Genomic DNA, 19,283 nt, shown 5'->3' on the forward strand with positions numbered 1-19,283 from the left:
GGGAAGAGCACAAGCCGTGCGCTCGCCTTTCGAAGTCCGCCACGCACACATCGTGGGGACGCCGAGACAACGCCCCCCGCCCGCCCACGCAGCGCAGGAGGATGCCTCTAGGCTTGCCCGCCTCGACCCCCCCAACCCCAAGCACGCTGCTCGAGGGTGTACCCAACGCAGCAGACGCTGCAGCGGCGACCAGAGGGGGACGCCGGGAACGAGGACGACAACCACCGCTCGGTTTCGGGCACCTTGGAGAACAACCCGGTGCGCTCCGGGGGCACCACAAAAGGGCCACACAGACCCAGCAGCCGCGCGCCAAACGGGGCGCGCGACCGGGCGGGCGGCACGGCCCCGCACCCGTCCGTCGCGGGCAGGGGGGACCCCGGCCAGGCAACAGCCACACAGGGCGAGCGAGGGCTGCCCGCTGCGTCAAGAGGACTCACGACCCCCCGCCAACGCCACGAGGCCGAGGGCGGGGCGACCGCGGTCGGGCCGGATAGTCTCGCACCCGCGCCTCCCACGCACCGCCCGCAGGCGGGGAAGGAGAGGTGAGGTGCCCGCGGGCAGAACGAGAAGAGCGGCCACCATTCACCATGAATGGACCGTCCCTCGCCTGGCACGCGGCTCAAGGCCCGGGAGAGCGCGACGTCACCACATCGATCAGGCCCCGAGGACGGGGAGGGTTGGGGGAGGTCAGTCAGACCGGCGAGGACAGCGATCGGAGGAGCCCGCTTCAGCCTCGCCAGCCCCGCCTCCCAAGCACAACCCAAAGACGAGGACCGCCTGACACGCAACGGCACAGAGCCAGCGGGGTAAGGGGGAAGGTTGCCGCAAACCTCCCCCCCTCCCCCGGGTGCCGTCTCTCGAGGGGACAAGAGACCAACGCGAGAGGCGGGCACCACCGTCGGGACACTCCGACGCCCTAGAGCCGGCGCGCGGGCCCAGGCGGTCAGCTCAAAGGGAACAGGGCAGGGCGCTGGATCCCCAGGAACCCAGAACCCTGTCCGCGTGCGGAGGCCCAACCCCTCCAGCGACAGTCGCCGAAGGACAGCGTGTCAGTACTAACCTGCAGGCGGAAGATGACGATATGAGGTGATCAAAAACACCGCGCAGGAAGACGGGGACCGAGCCACTTGAACACGCCTGCCCCCACGACACTCGACACGGCCACCTGTCCCCAGCAGGTCCCCAGCGCCAGCAGACAAGGGGCACTCAGGGACATCTGGTCGGCCCCCGTGGCGTAGAGGGCCAGGGAGGCCCTCACCGTCCACGCGCGCCACCCAGGGCCCAGCACGGGGACTTGTGGAGGAGAAAACATCGGGACGGGACCGCCACGGCCCACGAGCGGCCGCGGGCCGACAGGGGTCGCCCTCGCCGGCCACCCAGGGCCACCCAGGGCCCGGTCCCCGGCCCCAGCACGGGGACTTGTGGAGGAGAAAACATCGGGACGGGACCGCCGCGGCCCACGAGCGCCCGCGGGCCCACAGGGGTCGCCCTCGCCGGCCACCCGCGCCACCCAGGGCCCGGTCCCCGGCCCCAGCACGGGGACTTGTGGAGGAGAAAACATCGGGACGGGACCGCCGCGGCCCACGAGCGCCCGCGGGCCGACAGGGGTCGCCCTCGCCGGCCACCCAGGGCCACCCAGGGCCCGGTCCCCGGCCCCAGCACGGGGACTTGTGGAGGAGAAAACATCGGGACGGGACCGCCGCGGCCCACGAGCGCCCGCGGGCCCACAGGGGTCGCCCTCGCCGGCCACCCGCGCCACCCAGGGCCACCCAGGGCCCGGTCCCCGGCCCCAGCACGGGGACTTGTGGAGGAGAAAACATCGGGACGGGACCGCCGCGGCCCACGAGCGCCCGCGGGCCGACAGGGGTCGCCCTCGCCGGCCACCCGCGCCACCCAGGGCCCGGTCCGCGCCCCCAGAGTAGGACTCGGAGGAAGCCACGGACGACTGGGTGCCACTCACAGGGCTGTCCCTGCCTCCCGAGCGGGAACCAGGGAAAATGGGTAGGAAAGGCGAGGCCGAGGGAGAGGGACACGCATGCACGGGACGGCGGCCGGTCGCCGGACACCCTCCTCTCCCGTCCGCGTGTGCCGTCTCCTTCCTGTCCCCGCGGGGTGGGTCGGGTCTCCAAAGCGGCCACAGCGTGCTGGTCGACCTGCCCGGGCAGCCCCGCAAGCCGCCTGGCTGGCTGAGCCTGGAAGCGCGGCGACAACGTCCTCCCGCCACACAGCCCTGCAGGCCCAAGCTCTGCCTCCCAGATGTCCCAGCCGGCGTCCCGGCACGAACCAGATGGCCCCGCGAAGGCTGCTTGCTTCCCGGAACTCAGCCTCGCTCGCATCGGGGACTGTCCCCTGCTTTGCCTGCTGCACCGAAGATTCAGAGGACAAGAGACTTGTAGAAAAGCGGCCGCCAGGTGGAGCCCGACCACAACCGGCGCCAGCCACCAGAGGTCTGCTGCAAAACACGGGGCAACCCTCTGGAGCCCATCATTTCAGAGTCCAGAAGGTCCCCCGGGGGCATCAAACACAGTCCCCCTACTCCCCACGGAAGCCATCGAAAAATGACGGGTCAGTCTAGGGCCACGCCACCCTGAACGCGCCCAATCTCGTCTGATCTTGGAAGCTAAGCAGGCCCCGGCCTGGCTAGCACTGGGATCAAAGAAAGGATGGGTCGGCCCGACCACCGACATCGTCCACCAAACCCGTCTCTGCACAGACCACAACATAGCCGAGAGACAGACAGGCAGAAACAGAAAGAGAGAAAGGGAGAGAAAGGAAAAGAACAGAAAGAAAAGAGACGGAGAAACAGAGAGAGAAAGTCAGAAAGAAGAAAACAGTAAATAAGAAAAGACAGGAAGAGGGCACGGGGAAGAAAGAAAAAGGAAGGGAGGAAGGAGATAGGAAACACAGAAAGACAGAAGGAAAGAAGAAATAAGGAAAGAAAAGACAGGCAGAAAGAAAGAGAATGAGAAAAAGGAAGGAAGGATGGAAGCAGAAAGAAAGAAGAAAGAAAGAAAGACAGACAGAGACAGAAGGAGGGAAAGAAAGAAAAGAAAAAGAAAGGAAGTTAAGAGAGAAAAAGAAAGAGCACGGAAAGATGGAAAGAGAAAAAGATAGAGAGAAGGAAGGAGAGAGACAGTATAGAAAGAGACAGAAAGGAAGAAGGAAGGAGAGAGAAAGGAGAGAATGAGAAAGAAAGAAGGTAGGAAAGTAGAAAGGGGGAAGAAAGATGGAAAAAACAGAGATAGAAACACAGGATAACAGGAGAAAGGAAGAGAGGAAAGAAATACGGAAGGAAGGAAGGCAGGCAGGCAGGAAGGAAGACAGGAAGACTGAAAGAAGGAAAGAACAAAGAAGTAAAGAAAAGGCAGAAGGAGGAAGAGAAAGAAAGAAAGGGGGGGGGGAGAGATGATAGGATGAGAAAACCTTTCTGTCGTGGAATCATAAAACCCCTTCCTATCTTAGGATCATGAAACCCAGGGTGGAACTATGATACACTTCACATTCTCAGAGCACGCCGGCTGGTGAAACAAAGAAAGAAGTCAGGGACAGAGAGAACACATTCACGGGGCCTGGCCGGGGGCCAGGGTGGGGCGGCCCGAGGCTGTCGCCAGAGCCATCTCTGTGGCAGGACGTCGCAACACGCCTACCGGATTTTCCCATAACGCTCGCCCGCCGCCAGGTGACCCCCGTCATCCACCGATCCAAGTGTCAGCCTGGAAAGGACGGGCTCCCTCGTGGGGGAGGGAGCGTGGGGGCGGGAGTGGGTACACACTGGGTCGCAGGCCTCCTCCCGGCCCCTCTCGGACCACGTCTCTCAGCCCTCGGGCACACTCCCCACCACTAGTCGACCAGAGAGCCCCCGGGGGCGGGGGGCCGGAGGGGGGCGTCCACGGCAGGGAGAGAGGACAGGGACCCATCGGCCCGTGCTAGATGCCACGGGTGGAGGCAGGACCTGCTGAAGACACACGAACAGTACGGAGAGGTTCAGAGCGGGGCCTAGGCGCAGCCACTCACGATGATCTCACAGTTGGACTATCTGTCACGGTGGACCGAAGCGCATGAAGTGGGCGCTCCCGGAAACGGCGTGTGTGTGTGTGTGTGTGTGTGTGTGTGCGCGCGCGCGCGCGCGCGCGTGTGCCTGTGTGTGGGAGGGAGAGAGAGAGAGAGAGAGAGAGAGAGAGATGGGAGAAGACGGTCGGTACATTCGCTCACTCCTGTACCCGGGCCAGTCGTTTCTCCCGAAGGACAGAAATCCATAAAACACCCACGTCTAAAGAGTGTTTACACAGAGCTAACCCTAGGTCGAATCAGTCTGGAGTCGAGTGCGGGGAATCCTATGGTCCCAAACTGGGACTCCAGTCCCGGCCCCATAGCAAAAGGGGGTCATTTCTCAGAAAACGCACGCACACAGAATCGGGTAACGTTTATACAATTTTATACCGTGGTAGTGACTTCCTTCCCCGCCCCCGTGTTCTTAGGATCGGTCTCACTACATAGTACTTTTTTTTTTTTTTTCTGAGCTTTATTTTATTTTATTTTATTTTACTGTCATTTCGTTAGAGATGATGGGGAGGGGTGGCGGGGGAGCAGGGCATAGTTCACTCACTGGAAGCCTCAAACTCCTGGGCTCCAGCGATCCTCCTTCCTCAGCCTCCCAAATCGCTGGGGCTACAGGCGTGTGCCACCATGCCCGGCTAATTTTTTTCTATTTTTGGTAGAGACGGGGGTCTTGCTTTTGCCGAGGCAGGTCTCGAACTCCTGACCTCAAGCGGTCGGTCCTCCTCCCCGCCTTGGCCTAGGATTACAGGCGTGAGTCACCAAGCCTGGCCTGGATCGGTTTTTAATAGGTAAGGTCTACGAGACATCCCAGTCCAAACATCGATTCGGTGGGTCTCTACAGGACTCCGGGCGGAGATCCGATCTGGGGTTTACAACGTGGAGAATTAAGGCCTGGCTAGCAAAGAGCCCAGTGACTGAAGAGGGACGATGCTCGTCAGTCGTACAGAGCCTGAAAAGATGCAACACGGGGAAACGTTTCCAGGTTCCTCTCAGAAGAGGATGTCAGATGAGATGCCGAAACGAAAAGAATGGGTTCAAGCCAAAAGGAAAAATAGATAAATAAGTCAATAAATAAAACTACGGGAGACAGCCAGGAGACACTGTTTCCTCAGAAATGGCTAGGAAGCCTCCCAGGATAACCTGGATAGCAGCATATGTTCCTCCTCCTCCTCCGGCTCCCTCTCTTGTGTTCGTGTTTGTTTTCTGTAAACGCCAAGATGGGGCAGGGGTGGGGGACACCACGCCGGGTGGGCGAGCAGATCACCCTTCCCACCACAGGAGGGAGCACACACACACACACACACACCCACCCACCCACCCCAGGTCATCACTCTGTAGTTCCGCGTGAGTGAGGTGAGGCCCGGAACGGTGCTAGTAGCTTTCCAAGTGGTCAAAAAGAATGCACAATAACTGGACCGAGGCCTGTCTGGACGCTGTAAAGGCCCACTTGAAAACTTATGCTTGCTCGCTAGGTGACCGATGTCCGCTTGACCTATGTCTGTAATTGGAAATACGTACCTTGCGGAGATAAAACAAAGCAATTAACTTGTAACTAAGTGTTTAAACTTTCCAGCTGCCTGTCGTAAAATTGATTGTGCTTGCTTAACGCCTGAAAGAATGTTCCTTAATTGGAGCTATCTGTTTCTGTAAACCTGCTCGCTTAAAGACTGTAACCGAAACGAAACGGGGGCCCGAGGCTGGTCCCGGACCACACAGCTGCGGAGTAGGTGGTATAGTGTTGTTTCAACCGCCGTGCCTAAAGTCACGGAGCTCTAGCTTAGGATAGTCTGAAACCTTCCTGCTTTTTTCGGCTCGGGGCCATTCTCTGTACCTGTACCCTAACAGGGCAGGGGGTGGTCGCTGGCCAGCTAATGTGGACTCATGACTTGGCTCAATTCGGTCTCTAGGTTGTCCTGTCTCGCACTCCGTACTATAACAGATGCCACACCGGTTCAACCCAGCTCTGAAGGAAAGAAATGCCGAGCGTTCCACTAGCCGGAGGAAGGCAAAACGCACCTCTGCCTTCCTCTGAGGGCACGTCTGAGTGAACGGGTCGTTCTCCCTGCCCGTCACCCCAAGCCCCTCATCCCGGACCCCACCACACCCGGCCTTGACCTCCTCGGCCCTGCCCACCAGGCCCCATCATGGCCTCTGGAGCCTGGGCTCTCTCTCTCTCCAGGCACTGGCACTGCCCCCCGCCCCCACCCCGGGACCTGAGATCCAGGGCCTCTGTCTCCCAGGCCTCCCAGCTGTCTTGACTTGCGGACTCAGTGCCTGCTCTGCCAGAGAGACCTCTTGCTGCGGGGTGGCTCTCAGTGGCTGCATCTCAGCGGTCTAACGTGTCCCCCACCATCCACGTGGCCGCCGGCGTCAGGCTTCGGTGCCGTAGTGCCACCCTGCCTCCCTTCCGGGGGAATCCCACGCTGCCTCAGGCCCATTATGACCTGGAAGAGGCTGCACCTGTGGGGTCTGCCCATTTCCACTACCCCCCCCCCACACACGTCACCCCCCGGTCCCCCCATAGGGGTTAGGAAGAAGGCAACACTTTCTGGTACAAGGGTTGAACTGAAGGGGCGAGTGAGTGGCCACCTGGCAGGGGCATCGCAACAGATGGCTGAAGAAGTCAGCCGCCGAGTGCAGAAATGTCACGGAACTTGGGGTGCCACTGCCTTGCTGAGATAGGGCCAGGGCAGGCTTTAAAAGGCTAAAATTCTGCCTGCCTTTGGTACGTTAATACAGAACCCATGGTCCTTTCTAATTTTTGATTCCCGGAGAGGCAGGAAGTATTCCAAATGGCCACGCCATGGCTTTTCTAAATTGCCCACAAGGCCTTCTCCGACCCAGCGGGTCAGGGGTTTGCTTTGGTGTTACATCGTGGTAAAAGAGACATCCCACAGCAGTGACCATGTCCATCGACTCCGTCGGCGCTCTCAGGCTCGTAGTCCCACTTTTCAGACAAGCCTGGATGGCCACTCCGTGTCACTCTTTGCCAAATGCCAGCCACTCTCCTCCCCGCCCCGCATCCCCCATTTGGCCACCACAACTCTTCATCCCCAGGCGCCCTCCGGTAAAGTGTGCTCCTGTCTGTACACCTACTCCGTTGGGGGCGGGGGGGGGGGGGCGGGAGGTGGCACAAGAGGTGGCTGGTGGCCGGAGCAGGCCCGCCACCTTGAGTGTGTGGAACAGCGCTGAGGATTTCCTAAGGGAAGAAAGAGGGTGGGGAGAGCGAGAGAGCATCTCCTCCTCGTGAACCTCACAGATGATTGAGGACAAACAGGCCTGCACGGGGAGGGGGGGGGCAGGGAGGGTGCCGAGTCTGCACCAGAGAAAATGGCTTTGTGGGGGGGTGGGAGGGGAAGAGGGCAGAAAGATTTTCTGTCTTTTTAAAACTTCCCCCAGGCTTTTGGGAACTTGCAGCCCGGCCTGCATCCCTGAGGCACGTTAACTCTTTGGTTATAACTCCAGGTGGCCCCCAGGGTGGGCGGCCCACAGAGTTCAAGGGATTTCTTCTCAGCAGAGACGGGACCTTTAGAACAGCTAACTGCAGTAATTGCCTGAAGCTGAGAACCAACCCTCCCTCCTTTAAAACCTCTGTATTTCTGCCTAGGCCTATGTTCACGAAATTTGGGGGTTTGAGACTGAGAAGCTCTACCCTATTTATTTCCTCCTTTGTCAGCAAAGTAGACTCTCTGTTTTCTTACTCCTCATACCGCTTGTCCTCGTTATTCGGCCTCGTGGACAAGCAGCTGAGCTTTCGGTCACAAGTCCACACCCCAGGGTGGAGGGGTCCAATCCACCCCTGTCCAGACCTGGGCCCTTCCTGCCTCCCTCTCGAGACGATCTGTTTGGCAGCCCAGCCGCCTTGGACTGGGCCACAAGGAGGACACAAAGTAAAGACCCAGCCCCCCCGCCCCCCCCCCCCACACACACACACACGGCAGTGGCGGTGGGTGGCAGTTCTCCAAGGGTTTGGGGCTTTTCCTGAGGCAGGAGACGGAGGGGACTGATTTCTTTAGAGCTCCGTCCCCTCCCCCATGCGCTGTGCCGCCTGGAAGCGGCAGCTCGCGGGGCGGGGTCGGGGCTGAAAGCGGCTCCGCCCGAGAGAAGCCCGAGGCGGCTACGTGCAAGCGCGCATGCGCAGTCAGCTCGCGGGGCGGGGTCGCGGCTGAAAGCGGCTCCGCCCGAGAGAAGCCCGAGGCGGCTACGTGCGAGCGCGCATGCGCAGTCAGCGCAGTGAGTGGAGGAGGGGTGGAAAACGGCGGAAGGGCTCCGCCGGGGGCCCGGCCATCTGTGCGGCCAGGCTAGGGGTTTGCCTCTTGGGCCGGGAGCTCGTACCCCGCCCCCAGCCCGCAGGCAATCCCGAGGGGCAGAAGCACGACTTGCTGGGCACCTCCTCGGGCGAAGCGGTCGCGGTGGCTGGGTTACGTGGGGCCCAGACGAGTCTCTGGTTCTGGGAGCGGCACCTCCCCCACGCGCCTCTCCTCTTGGGCCTTCACCCCTCCCCCCCCCCCCCCCCCGCTCCGGCCCCAGGGGATGGGAGGAGTGGGGGGCAGGGAGACGACCTCAGGGAGGAGCCAGACCAACTGAATGAAAGCTTTTCATGAACTCGTGTGTCTTTGCCAGGGAAACACCATTTCTGGAGTCTATGAACTAAAATAAAATCTTAAGCCGCCCCCCGCCCGCCACCGCCAGCTGACCCGTCCCGTGGTTGGCCCAGGGAACCCTAGAAAAACCCTTAAACCTGAGCTGCTGCCCCGCAAGGACAGGGGAAGTCAGACACCCCTCCCTGATGGAGTCAGATTTTATAACAATGAGATACTGAATGTCCGACGGGCCTAAGGCCAGGCAAGACAAAGCTTAACGCATATCTAGCAGGCCAACCGTTTACTGAACTACAGGGCACTTGAGTTTTGGGTAAACTGTCCAGTGGCTTGTCTGTGATTAGCAGACCTCCTTACCTTAACTGAAAACATGATGCAAAGCCTTTAGGCAGAGGTTCATTTATGTCATCAATTGCAAATCAAAGAATCTTTAAACCCAGCTGTAAACCTGTAAACACCGCACCCTCCCTCCCCCGCCCCCCCCCCAACTGCCAGATGTCCTGCCTTTTCAGCCCAGACCAATGTACCCCTTCCATGTTTTGATTTGTGATTTTACATGTAATTCCTGTCTCCCTAAAATGTATGAAGCCAAACTGTAACCCACCCCACCACAATGGGTCCGCTTGCTCAAGGCTTCTTGGGCGTAGCTCTCTGGGCCATGATCACGGCCGTTGGGCTCAGAATAAAACTCTTTAAATTATTTTGCAGTGATTTGGGGTTCTTTTCCATGGACGAGTCAATCGTGTTCACATTATTTTAGCCTTGGGAGCTTTTTCTTTTCTATTATGTCTGATCCTGATCGCTAGCCAGGTATTCATTCATATTTTTGGTTGGTGGTGGTGCTCAAGCTCGTCTTTGTACATCCCAGATTGGCGTAAGCCACCGTGAATATGTTTTACACCTTCCAAGAGCTAGCGCTTATTGCCGTATCATAACCAGGGCTCGCAGCAATTTTTCTTTTTTTTTTTTTTAAAGCTGCTTCCACTTTCCACCTAGGTATACATACGAGTATCCCCTTTAAATGAATGCTTGCATCGAGGAACCAGGAAGTGGTTTTTGTTGTTGTTGCTGTTGTTGTTTTCCCCCAGTCATTTATCTGCTCCTCAACCCTCATTATTTATCACACACACACACACACACCCCCACCCCATCTCTGTAGAAAAGCTCACGGAGATTGTTCATCCACCGCGTGCTTTCTGTTGACAGTATCTGAGACGATAAGGAGCACCATGCATTCTGTTCTAAGAGAAAAATTGCATATATCAGTATGATTATATTTTACTTCTTGTGTGAATTTAGTGGATCTCATAAAAGCTGATCTTGATTTTCACAGCAGAGAAAAGTGGGCTTCTGTTTTGGTTTTGTTTTTGTTTTTCTGGAGGGGTGGTGTCTTCACATAAGTGATCATCTTTACAAGTATGCTATATGCGAGAAATTTCAGAAAGCTGCAAAGAGTGACTTGTTGACAATGCTTGCATTGAATGATGTATCTGAATCTGTGAATCGAAGGGGTCAGCATCTGACCAGAAAGCACTGTTAGAAGAAGAGGGGTTTCGGGTCTTTTCCTAAATTGTATCTGCCTAAGGCGGAAAATATTTCTGTTTCCCTATGACATGGTATTTTCCTCACAAGCAGTGTTAATGGCTCCATATGTCTCTAGACTGGCTGCAGAGCAGAGACTCCATGGTCTCCACTACTTGACTCTGTCTGTCCAAGAATGGCCTCCACAGCTCTCCTCTGTGAGATATCCACTCTCAGAGGTGGCACGGTATGGTGGGTAGGGGGATATGCTGGATTTTGAAAACTCAGAGTTTGAACTCCAGTGCTTTATTTCTTAGCAACATGAACTTTGTCAGATCACATCACCCTGCTGAAGCCCAGTCACCTAAAGGGTAGAAAATGCAATGGATAGATTGACGCTTCTCTTCTCTTCTCCTCTCTTCTTTCTCTCTTTCTTTCTTTCCTTGTGTCTTCCTGTCTCTGTCTCTCTCTCTCTCTCTCTCTCTCTCTCTTTCTTTTTGTCTTTTTCTTTTTTTTCTTTTGACGGGCCCTCACTCTGTTTCCCAGACTAAAGTGCAGTAGCATCATCATAGATCACTGCAACTTCAAACTCTTGGCCTCAAGCGATCCTTTCCCCCTAGGCTTCCCAAAGTGCTAGGATGCAGTTTTATTTTTATCTGTGACACCATGGGAGGAAATATCTTTTAGGGTCATAGGGTCAGAAATTTAGATCTCTTCTTTGAACTCATGGTAGCGGCTAACTGGGATTTTCAGTGTGTAAACGTAAGCCACTTGTAATTTCACCAGTACTCCCGTTACTTGTCATCTATTCAGGAGGTGAACTCTTCTTCCCCTACCATCTACTGTTCAAACGCGTTGGCCACAAGGATAATTTGAATATCAGATTCAGAGCACAAATAATTAAGGTCCTGTAGCGTTAATAAGTAAAAGGGGCCACACACAAACCTGTGGAAGTCTGTGTCCCTTCCAGTTTTTTTGTTTGTTTGTTTGTTTTTGGGTCCCCCCCCCCCCCCCGAGACTGAGTCTCACTCTGTTGCCCGGGCTAGAGTGAGTGCCGTGGCGTCAGCCTAGCTCACAGCAACCTCAAACTCCTGGGCTCAGTCGATCCTCCTGCCTCAGGCTCCCCAGGAGCTGGGACCACAGGCATGTGCCACCATGCCCGGCTAATTTTTTTCTATATATTTTTAGTTGTCTGGACAATTTCTTTCTATATTTTTAGTAGAGACGGGGGCGGGGGGTCTCACTCTCGCTCGGGCTGGTCTCGAACTCCTGACTTTGAGCGATCCTCCCGCCTCGGCCTCCCAGAGTGCTAAGTTTACAGGCCTGAGCCAACGCGTCCGGCCTGTGTCCATTCTTTAATGTTGTGTGTTGCTCAGTTATGAAAAGGCAAGGGAACATAAAATCCGAGTTTTAGGGATGACTTATAGGCTCAGTATTCTTTTTTTTTTTTTTTTTTTTTGCCTCCTCTAAGCCTATGTGAATATCAAGGAGGGTAAAAAATTCAGTGTTCTCAGTTCAGTGCCCAACCAACCTCTGTTTCCAGAGTAAAAATTGAGCATCCTATTACACCTTTATTTCCCTTTGGTATGCTAAGGCCCAACTCGGCAGAGAGGTCACTGTTTATTCTCTTGGCTAAGATCACATGTGCCATAGTCTGTCTGCTTTGTCTCCTTTAGGGGTAATCATCCAATCTTACCCGGGCCCCTCACATCCTCGTGACAATAGGCCTCCTTGGTTTACTGAAATAGAAAAGACCGGCTCATCAGCAATGTTTGATCGGTTGCTTCAGAAACAAATGTTGTTCTGCTTTCTTTACTATGTTTTTTTTTTTTTTTTCCTTCTTTCTTCCGTCAGACCCAATCCGATATAGGTGGGAGAGAAGGTAACCGGAGCCTCTTGAAAAACCGAAGTGAACCAAAGCGAGCTCACAGATTCAGATAGAAATCAGGAGGAAGAAAAATTGAGAGATAACATGGATTTTCTGTCTAGCGGGTGTTCTCACACTTCAATTTTACCAGAAGCGTTAGGTAGGATGACGATGACGATAATTGTGACAAACACTATTCTCATTGGACAGATAAGGAGGCAGGCTCAGAGTGACGAGTAACCTGGGCCTAAATAGATCGCTAAGAAGCATCATAGTGTGTTCCTTGGTTACGCTGTTTTGTGAAGCTCAAAAAGTTTGGGGTGCGCGTGCGCGTGCGTCCATGTGCGTACGCAATCATAGGTGTTCTAGTAAAACGGATATGAGGTAGGATTTCCCATACCTTCAATGATTTCATGTCCTGCAGGAACATAATGTTCCGGGATCAGGTTTTTATTCTGCCTTCTGTGCCACATGCTCAACATGCCTGTGACTTTACAGCCGAGACTTGCTCAGGGGGAGCCCATTCTCATCTTCTGGGAGGTTCTGCTAATCTTTAAAAGACAAGGACATAGGAAGATGATCCTATAACAACGACTGTGACCACGATTAAAGGCTTACTGTTTACCACGCGTGCTTCTGTGGGCTTTGCCTGCATTTGCTTTTTCACTCTGCACAATATCCCTGTGGGGTAGGCACCATGATTTCTGCATTTGCAGATGAAGAGGCTGAGGCTCAAGAGGATGTATGACTCGCCAAGTTACCAAACACGGAGTGTCGTCCAGGTAGCCAGTCCAGGCCCCCCGGCTCTGCAGCCACTCTGCAATGCTGATTCTGAGCCTGACCGTTTCATCACTGGTGGCTCCCTGAGAACCTTGACTCGGCCCCCTTCCTCAGTTCACTTGGGAAACATATTCATGTGTGTGTATTTCTCTCCTTCCCTCTCCCACCCCCCCCCGTTTTAGTTTTTATTATTTTGAAAAGTGCATAGAACGATAAAAACTTTAAAAGTAGGAAAAAGCTTACGGAACACATAAGGACACAGAGAAAGAAAATATCTGTGTACAACAGTGCAACGCATTTGTGTTTTAAGTCGTGGTGTTGCAAAAGAGTCCAAAAGTTTAAAAGAAAGAAAAACAAACAAACAAACAAACAAACAAAAAAAAAAAAAAGCCAAACCACCATGGAAAAGTTTATGAAGTGAAAACACTTACAGTAAGCTAAGGTTAATGTATTATTGAAGAAAGAAATTTCTAAAGGTAAATGTCGTGTGGCCTAAGTGTCCAGGGTTTATGAAAACCTACAGTAAGTAATGTCCTAGGCCTTCACATTCACTCACCACTCACCGCCAACTCACAGACTCACCCAGAGCAACCTCCCGCCCGCCCTGCAAGCTCCATTCACCGTAAGTGCCCTGGCCAGGTGTCCCACTGCACAGAAACCTATTAGACTGCATTTCTTCCCATTACTATCAGTAGTTGTACATTTCTTAGGACTGTAGGCCTACGATACACCTCCAGGCATAGTTAGGGGTTGGGAAGAGGAGGGAAGAGGCCATTCTTCATTTATTTTTTTTTTTTTTTTTGTTGAGACAGAGTCTCACTTTGTTGCCCAGGCTAGAGTGAGTGCCGTGGCGTAGCTCACAGCAACCTCAAACTCCTGGGCTTAAGCGATCCTACTGCCTCAGCCTCCCGAGTAGCTGGGACTACAGGCATGCGCCACTATGCCCGGCTAATTTTTCTATATAGATTTTTAGGTGTCCATATAATGTCTTTCTATTTTTAGTAGAGACGGGGTCTCGCTCAGGCTGGTCTCGAACTCCTGACCTTGAGCAATCCACCCGCCTCGGCCTCCCAGAGTGCTAGGATTACAGGCGTGAGCCACCGCGCCCGGCCCATTCTTCATTTATTAATTGGGTAGCATGGGGGCAGGGGAGGCAGTTTCCTCCTTCTCCCCCTCTTGTTTTTCTTTATTCCTCTCCCAGTTCCCCCTTCCATCGTCTCGATGGATTTGGATGAGACGTAGACATTTTCTACGTCAGGCCTTAATCATACCGAGGGAGCAGGAGAAAAGTAAGCCGCCTACCATGACACGATGGAATGGAAGTTTGTCAGCCATTGACTGCTGTGGCATTCCGACATTTAGTGTCTTCAGGACATTCTATATTTCTGCTATCCCACTAGAATATATCTCCTCGATCACTACTGTGTGGCCACATCCCAGCTGTTTCGTGAGCCACCCTCAATGTTCGTGACGATGTAGTGTGGGGACTCCCTCCGTCTGGTGCCTTAAACTCGCACATTTGGGGTTTTGTATCAGGATAGCAAAGCGATCACCTTTAAATAACCTGGCTGGCCATGGTGGCTCATGCCCGTGATCCCGGCAACTTGGGAGGCAGAGACGGGAGCGTGACTTGAGCCCAGCAGCTGGAGACCAGCCTGGGTAACACGATGAGACCTCATCTCTACCAACAAAAAAAAAAAAAAGAAAAATTATGGCGGGTGTGGCAGCATTTGCCTATAGTCCCAGCTACTCAGAAGGCTGAGGCAGAGAGGATCACTTAAGCCCTGGATTTGGAGCTTGCTGTGAGCTACAATCAGGCCAAGGCGGCCTGGGAGAGGACAGAGTGAAAGAAATCCTGTCTCAAAAAAAAAAAAAGAAAAGAAAAGAAAAGAAAAGAAAGAAAACAAGACCGATAACACAACACAACTTAGAAGACTTGGTGTTACCGAAAGCTCGGCCACTTGCCCACGAGGCCGAATAACGAGGACAAGCTGTTTGAGGAGGAAGGAAAGAGAGAGTCTATTTTGCCGGTAAAGGAGAAAATAGGGTAGACCTTCCCATCTCAAGCCTCCGAATTTCCCCGAACATAGGGCTAGGCAGAAATACAGAGCTTTTAATGAGGGGGGGAGGGGTTCTCAGCTTTAGCGTTGATTGTGGTTAATTATTTCAATCGTCCAGGCTCTGCCAAAAACAAAGCCTGTGAACTCTGCCGGCCGCCCACCTGGGGGGGGGGGCGGGGCAGGGGACCACTTGGGAGTTTTAAGAAAAGATTTAACCTGCCTTGGGGACATAGGCCAGACTACAAGCTCCCAAAAGTGGTGGTGGTGGTGGTGGTGGTGGTGGGGAGCGTAAAACGACAGAACGTCTTTCTGTCCTTTATTGGTTTCTCCTTTTTCCCCCCTAGGTGCCAAAAGACCTGAGACTGATGCCGAAAAGAAATAGGTACAGGCGCCCACGTGCACACACAAAGATATACGATCGAATACATCGTGTTGACAGTCGGGGAAACTGGAAGATGATGGGGAAGTATCACGAGCAACTTTGTATTTCTTCCAGGACAGGAAAATGGACACGAAGAGAAAAATTCATCGTTCTCGGCGTAGGATAAAAAGCCACATCTTGTTACTTAATATAATTCATTCTGTGATTTAAGTTTTTATACGATATGATATTCGATAAGCCTAAAACACAAGATAAAAGAGAAACAAACAAAAGGGAAAAAATAAAAATAAAAAAGACGACGGGCAGAGGCCTACGGTCCCGGGAGGAGGCAGAGAGCGGGAGGAGGGGCGCCTCCCGCAGACAACAGGGCGGGTGGGCGGAGACCCGCTAGAGGCTAGGGCTGCCCCGGGCGGGCCCAGAGCTGCGGGCCCGGGAAGAAGAGGGTGGGACCGTCCGGACCGTGCTCTCCTCCCCGCCCTCCACACCTCCCGGGAGTCAGCTCTTAAACTCCCAACGTCACCTGACTTTCCGGATCCCGAGGTCTGATCAAAGTGGCCGCTAGGTGACACCCAGCAACCGCTGCCGGTGTCATCCTGAAAAGAACGGACCCTATGACTGACGGGGGTGGGGCGCACAGTGGGTGGCCCGGCCAGCTCCCCTTCCTCCTCGGAGCGGATCGGATCATCTGGAACTTTATCCAGAGAGGAGAGAGTGCCCCTGGGTGTGTGCTAGAAGCCGGAGGGTTGGGGCAGGGACCTACCCAAGAGAGAAGTAGAGTACAGGGAGTTTCAGAGTTGACCCACTCACCATCTCGCCCTGGTCAATACAAGAGTGGCAATATCTGTCACCGTGGAATGAACACTTGGTACCGAAGACCTTTGTCTATGCTGGCCCCCGTATGCCTAGGGGGGGGCATGTGGCCAGAATCTGACATCCTAAACGTCTTCGTAGAAAGAATTTGGGGGTGGGGGTGGGGGAGAGAGACAGAAAAAGAAAAGAGAGGGGGAAAGAAATGGCTGCCACAAAACTATCAGAACAGAGAAGCGACCGATAGGGCCTATCTGGTTAAGTTCTTTCCCTACCCAGAGAACGACTTGACGTAGCTGACGTCACTGCAGTCAGGCCACGTTCCGGTGGACACAGAGAGTCAGGGATAGAATTTCACGCTCGGCACTGTCTCTCGGGACAGCGGGAAGGTGGAGGGTGGCTGAGGGTTCTATGCTCCTTTATCACACACCGTCAGGTAGGTCAGGTAAAATTGAGGACAGATTTCCAGTGTTTCGAGAAAGGAAGAGCACTCGTGCAGGCCATCTATCTGTACGTGGGAGAGTGTCCCCGAAAAGTGGCTTTCAGTGCCGGGATGTGCCTAGGCCAAGAAGGTACACGATCCTGAGTGAGAATGGTCCGTCCCATCGAGTCAGTCGGTAGGAGGCCACCGGGTCGAGACGGAACTGCCCCCCCACCCGCCCCCGCCCCCCAGAGCAGACAGACTCAGAATGGAGTCACTCGGTGCCAGTGCCCTGCCCGGGTGCCCCATCATTCAACCGAACTGGGAAACAGGTGGGCTTTCCGACCCTCGGGAGGGAGCTTCACCGGCGGGCGGACAGATCAGAAGGGGCCCGGCTCCCTTGAGCGGGCAGGCTGGGGACGGTCGGTGGGGTCTCTTGACAGGAGGCACCACGGAACCCTTGAGGCAATGTCGGGGGCACCTATGTTGCGGTCCAAAGCTAGCGTCTGAGAAGTCGTCCCGAAAGCATGATGGCGTCAACAAGTCCCCTCCGTTCAAGAAACGAGATTCATTTCTAGAGGAGGGCCACCCCCGCGGGAGGACCGTAGGCTTCCTGTGGACATTCTCTTCAAAAGGCAATTCACTCAGCGGAGTGAAAATCGGAAAAATCGCTGTCCTCTGACGCAGCTGCAGAGAAAAGATGGCACCAAAATCAATGAAACACACACACACACACACACACACACACACACACAAACACACCTCCTCCCATCTGAACGAGCACTCCGGACGGTCACATAGGGAGAGCGACGGGCTCTCTTCCCCCCCCCCTGTGGTTTTCTACCTTTTGTTGCGGTTTTTTCCCTCAGTGGATAGAGGAGGAGACACAGGGGGCTCAGCCGGCATGCGAGTGGGTTTATCATCCTCTGTGAGTATCAACACGCGACACCACCTAAGTGAAGGAACACACCGGTGTTTCATGTGATGTGGCTCAATGCCTGGCAGATACGAGCCTTTGCAGGCCTCCTCGTGATCGACAGGACGTCGCCTTGGACACGGACACATCTTGTCCCTCCCTCCCGAGGCGATAGGCGGTTCCGTACCTCCTCGGGGCCAGGGCACAGTCTGCCTAGGCACCTACAACACGTGTGGCAACAGCCTCGATGGCTCTGCCATGAGAACGAACTCCCGTGGCACGGGGGTGGGGTGGGGGGGGGGTCGGGTGCTGAAGAATTCAGCTGAGTGAAGGAATGCCACGGGATTCAGAGTGCCATCGGTGGGCTGAGAGGCGAGCAGGGCGGGCTTTGAAAGGGTAACATTCTCCCTGCCTTCCGTCTGGCTGTGAATACAGAACGTACACGCCAGGCGGGGTGGCTCACGCCTGTAATCCTAGCACTCTGGGAGGTAGAGGCGGGTGGATCGCTCAAGGTCGGGAGTTCGAGACCAGCCTGAGCAAGAGCGAGACCCCCATCTCTACTAAAAATAGAAAGAAACTATATATCTAAAAATATATACAGAAACAGTATCTAAAAATATATACAGAAAAATATTAGCCGGGCACGGTGGCGCATGCCTGTAGTCCCAGGTACTCGGGAGGCTGGGGCAGTAGGATCGCTTGAGCCCAGGAGTTTGAGGTTGCTGTGAGCTAGGCTGACGCCACGGCACTCTAGTCTGGGCAACAGAGTGAGACTTTGTTTCAAAAAAAATAAAATAAAATAAAAAAAAAAAATATATATATATATATATATATATATATATAAATATATACACACACACACACACACACGTATATCCAATTAGCTGGGCATGCTGGCACATGCCTGTAATCCCAGCTACTCGGGAGGCTGAGGCAGTCTGATCGCTTGAGCCCAGGAGTTTGAGATTGCTGTGAGCTAGGCTGACGCCATGGCACTCTAGCCAGGGCAACAGAACGAGAGACTCTGTCAGAAAGAAAAGAAGAGCGAGAGCGAGAGAGCGAGAGAAAGAAAGAAAGGAAGGGAGAGAAAGGAAAGAGAAGGAAGGGGGGGGAGAGAGAGAGAGAGAGAGAGAGAGGAGAAAACTATTAAAAAATTCGGGACCAGATCCATCGGTCGGTACTCAGAAGCGTGACGATCGGGTGTTCCCGAGCACGTGTGAGATGTGTCTTCTCCCTGACGCCGCGTTTCCTCCACACACACATCACCCATCTGCCGTGGAAAAAAAGCAACAAAAAGAGAGAAAGAGATTAAGAAGGGAAAATGGAAACAGGGCAAAAGAGGAAGAAAGAAAGAAATTTCGAAAAAAAGAGACCAAAGTCACAGCGAGAAGGAAGAATACTGAGCCCAGAGCGACACCTAGTGACCACACCGTCACAAGCACCCTAGGGCCCCAATTCGCCAGAGACATCTGGTGGACCCCAGGGCAACATGTGGTCGACCCGGGGCCATGGCGTCTGCAGCCGATTCCCAGGCGGGCACACGAGCCCGGGGAAACTCATTCTCAGCGCGGGGAGGAGGGGAGGGGAAATAATAGCAAAGTCACACCAGATCCCTTTCTAGTTCATAAACGTGTTGATTGCGTGTTCACGCGCACGTGTGAGAAGGGCCTCCTGGTGTGTCGGCACGTCACCCGCGTGACGTGAAACCATGAATCCGGGGGGGGGGAGCGGAAAGGCGGGCAGGAAAAGGCAAAGAGAGAATAGATAAAATGAAAGGACCAAAAAGAAAGTCACACAGCAGGGTAGGGGAGTGAGAGCAAGTCGAGAGACTGCAGACAGAAACTCCGAGAGGAGAGGAATGCTCCGGAG

At 54.4% G+C, this 19,283-nt stretch overlaps 1 pseudogene; it reads left to right on the forward strand.

Annotated features, from left to right (window-relative positions):
- The first annotated feature begins 19,023 nt into the window (after positions 1–19,023).
- LOC138379810 (small nucleolar RNA U13) lies at positions 19,024–19,115 on the forward strand (annotated as a pseudogene).
- Positions 19,116–19,283: the final 168 nt, after the last annotated feature.

The sequence above is a fragment of the Eulemur rufifrons genome, unplaced genomic scaffold (assembly GCF_041146395.1).
Source record: "Eulemur rufifrons isolate Redbay unplaced genomic scaffold, OSU_ERuf_1 scaffold_179, whole genome shotgun sequence".
In the NCBI taxonomy this organism is placed as follows: Eukaryota; Metazoa; Chordata; class Mammalia; order Primates; family Lemuridae; genus Eulemur; species Eulemur rufifrons.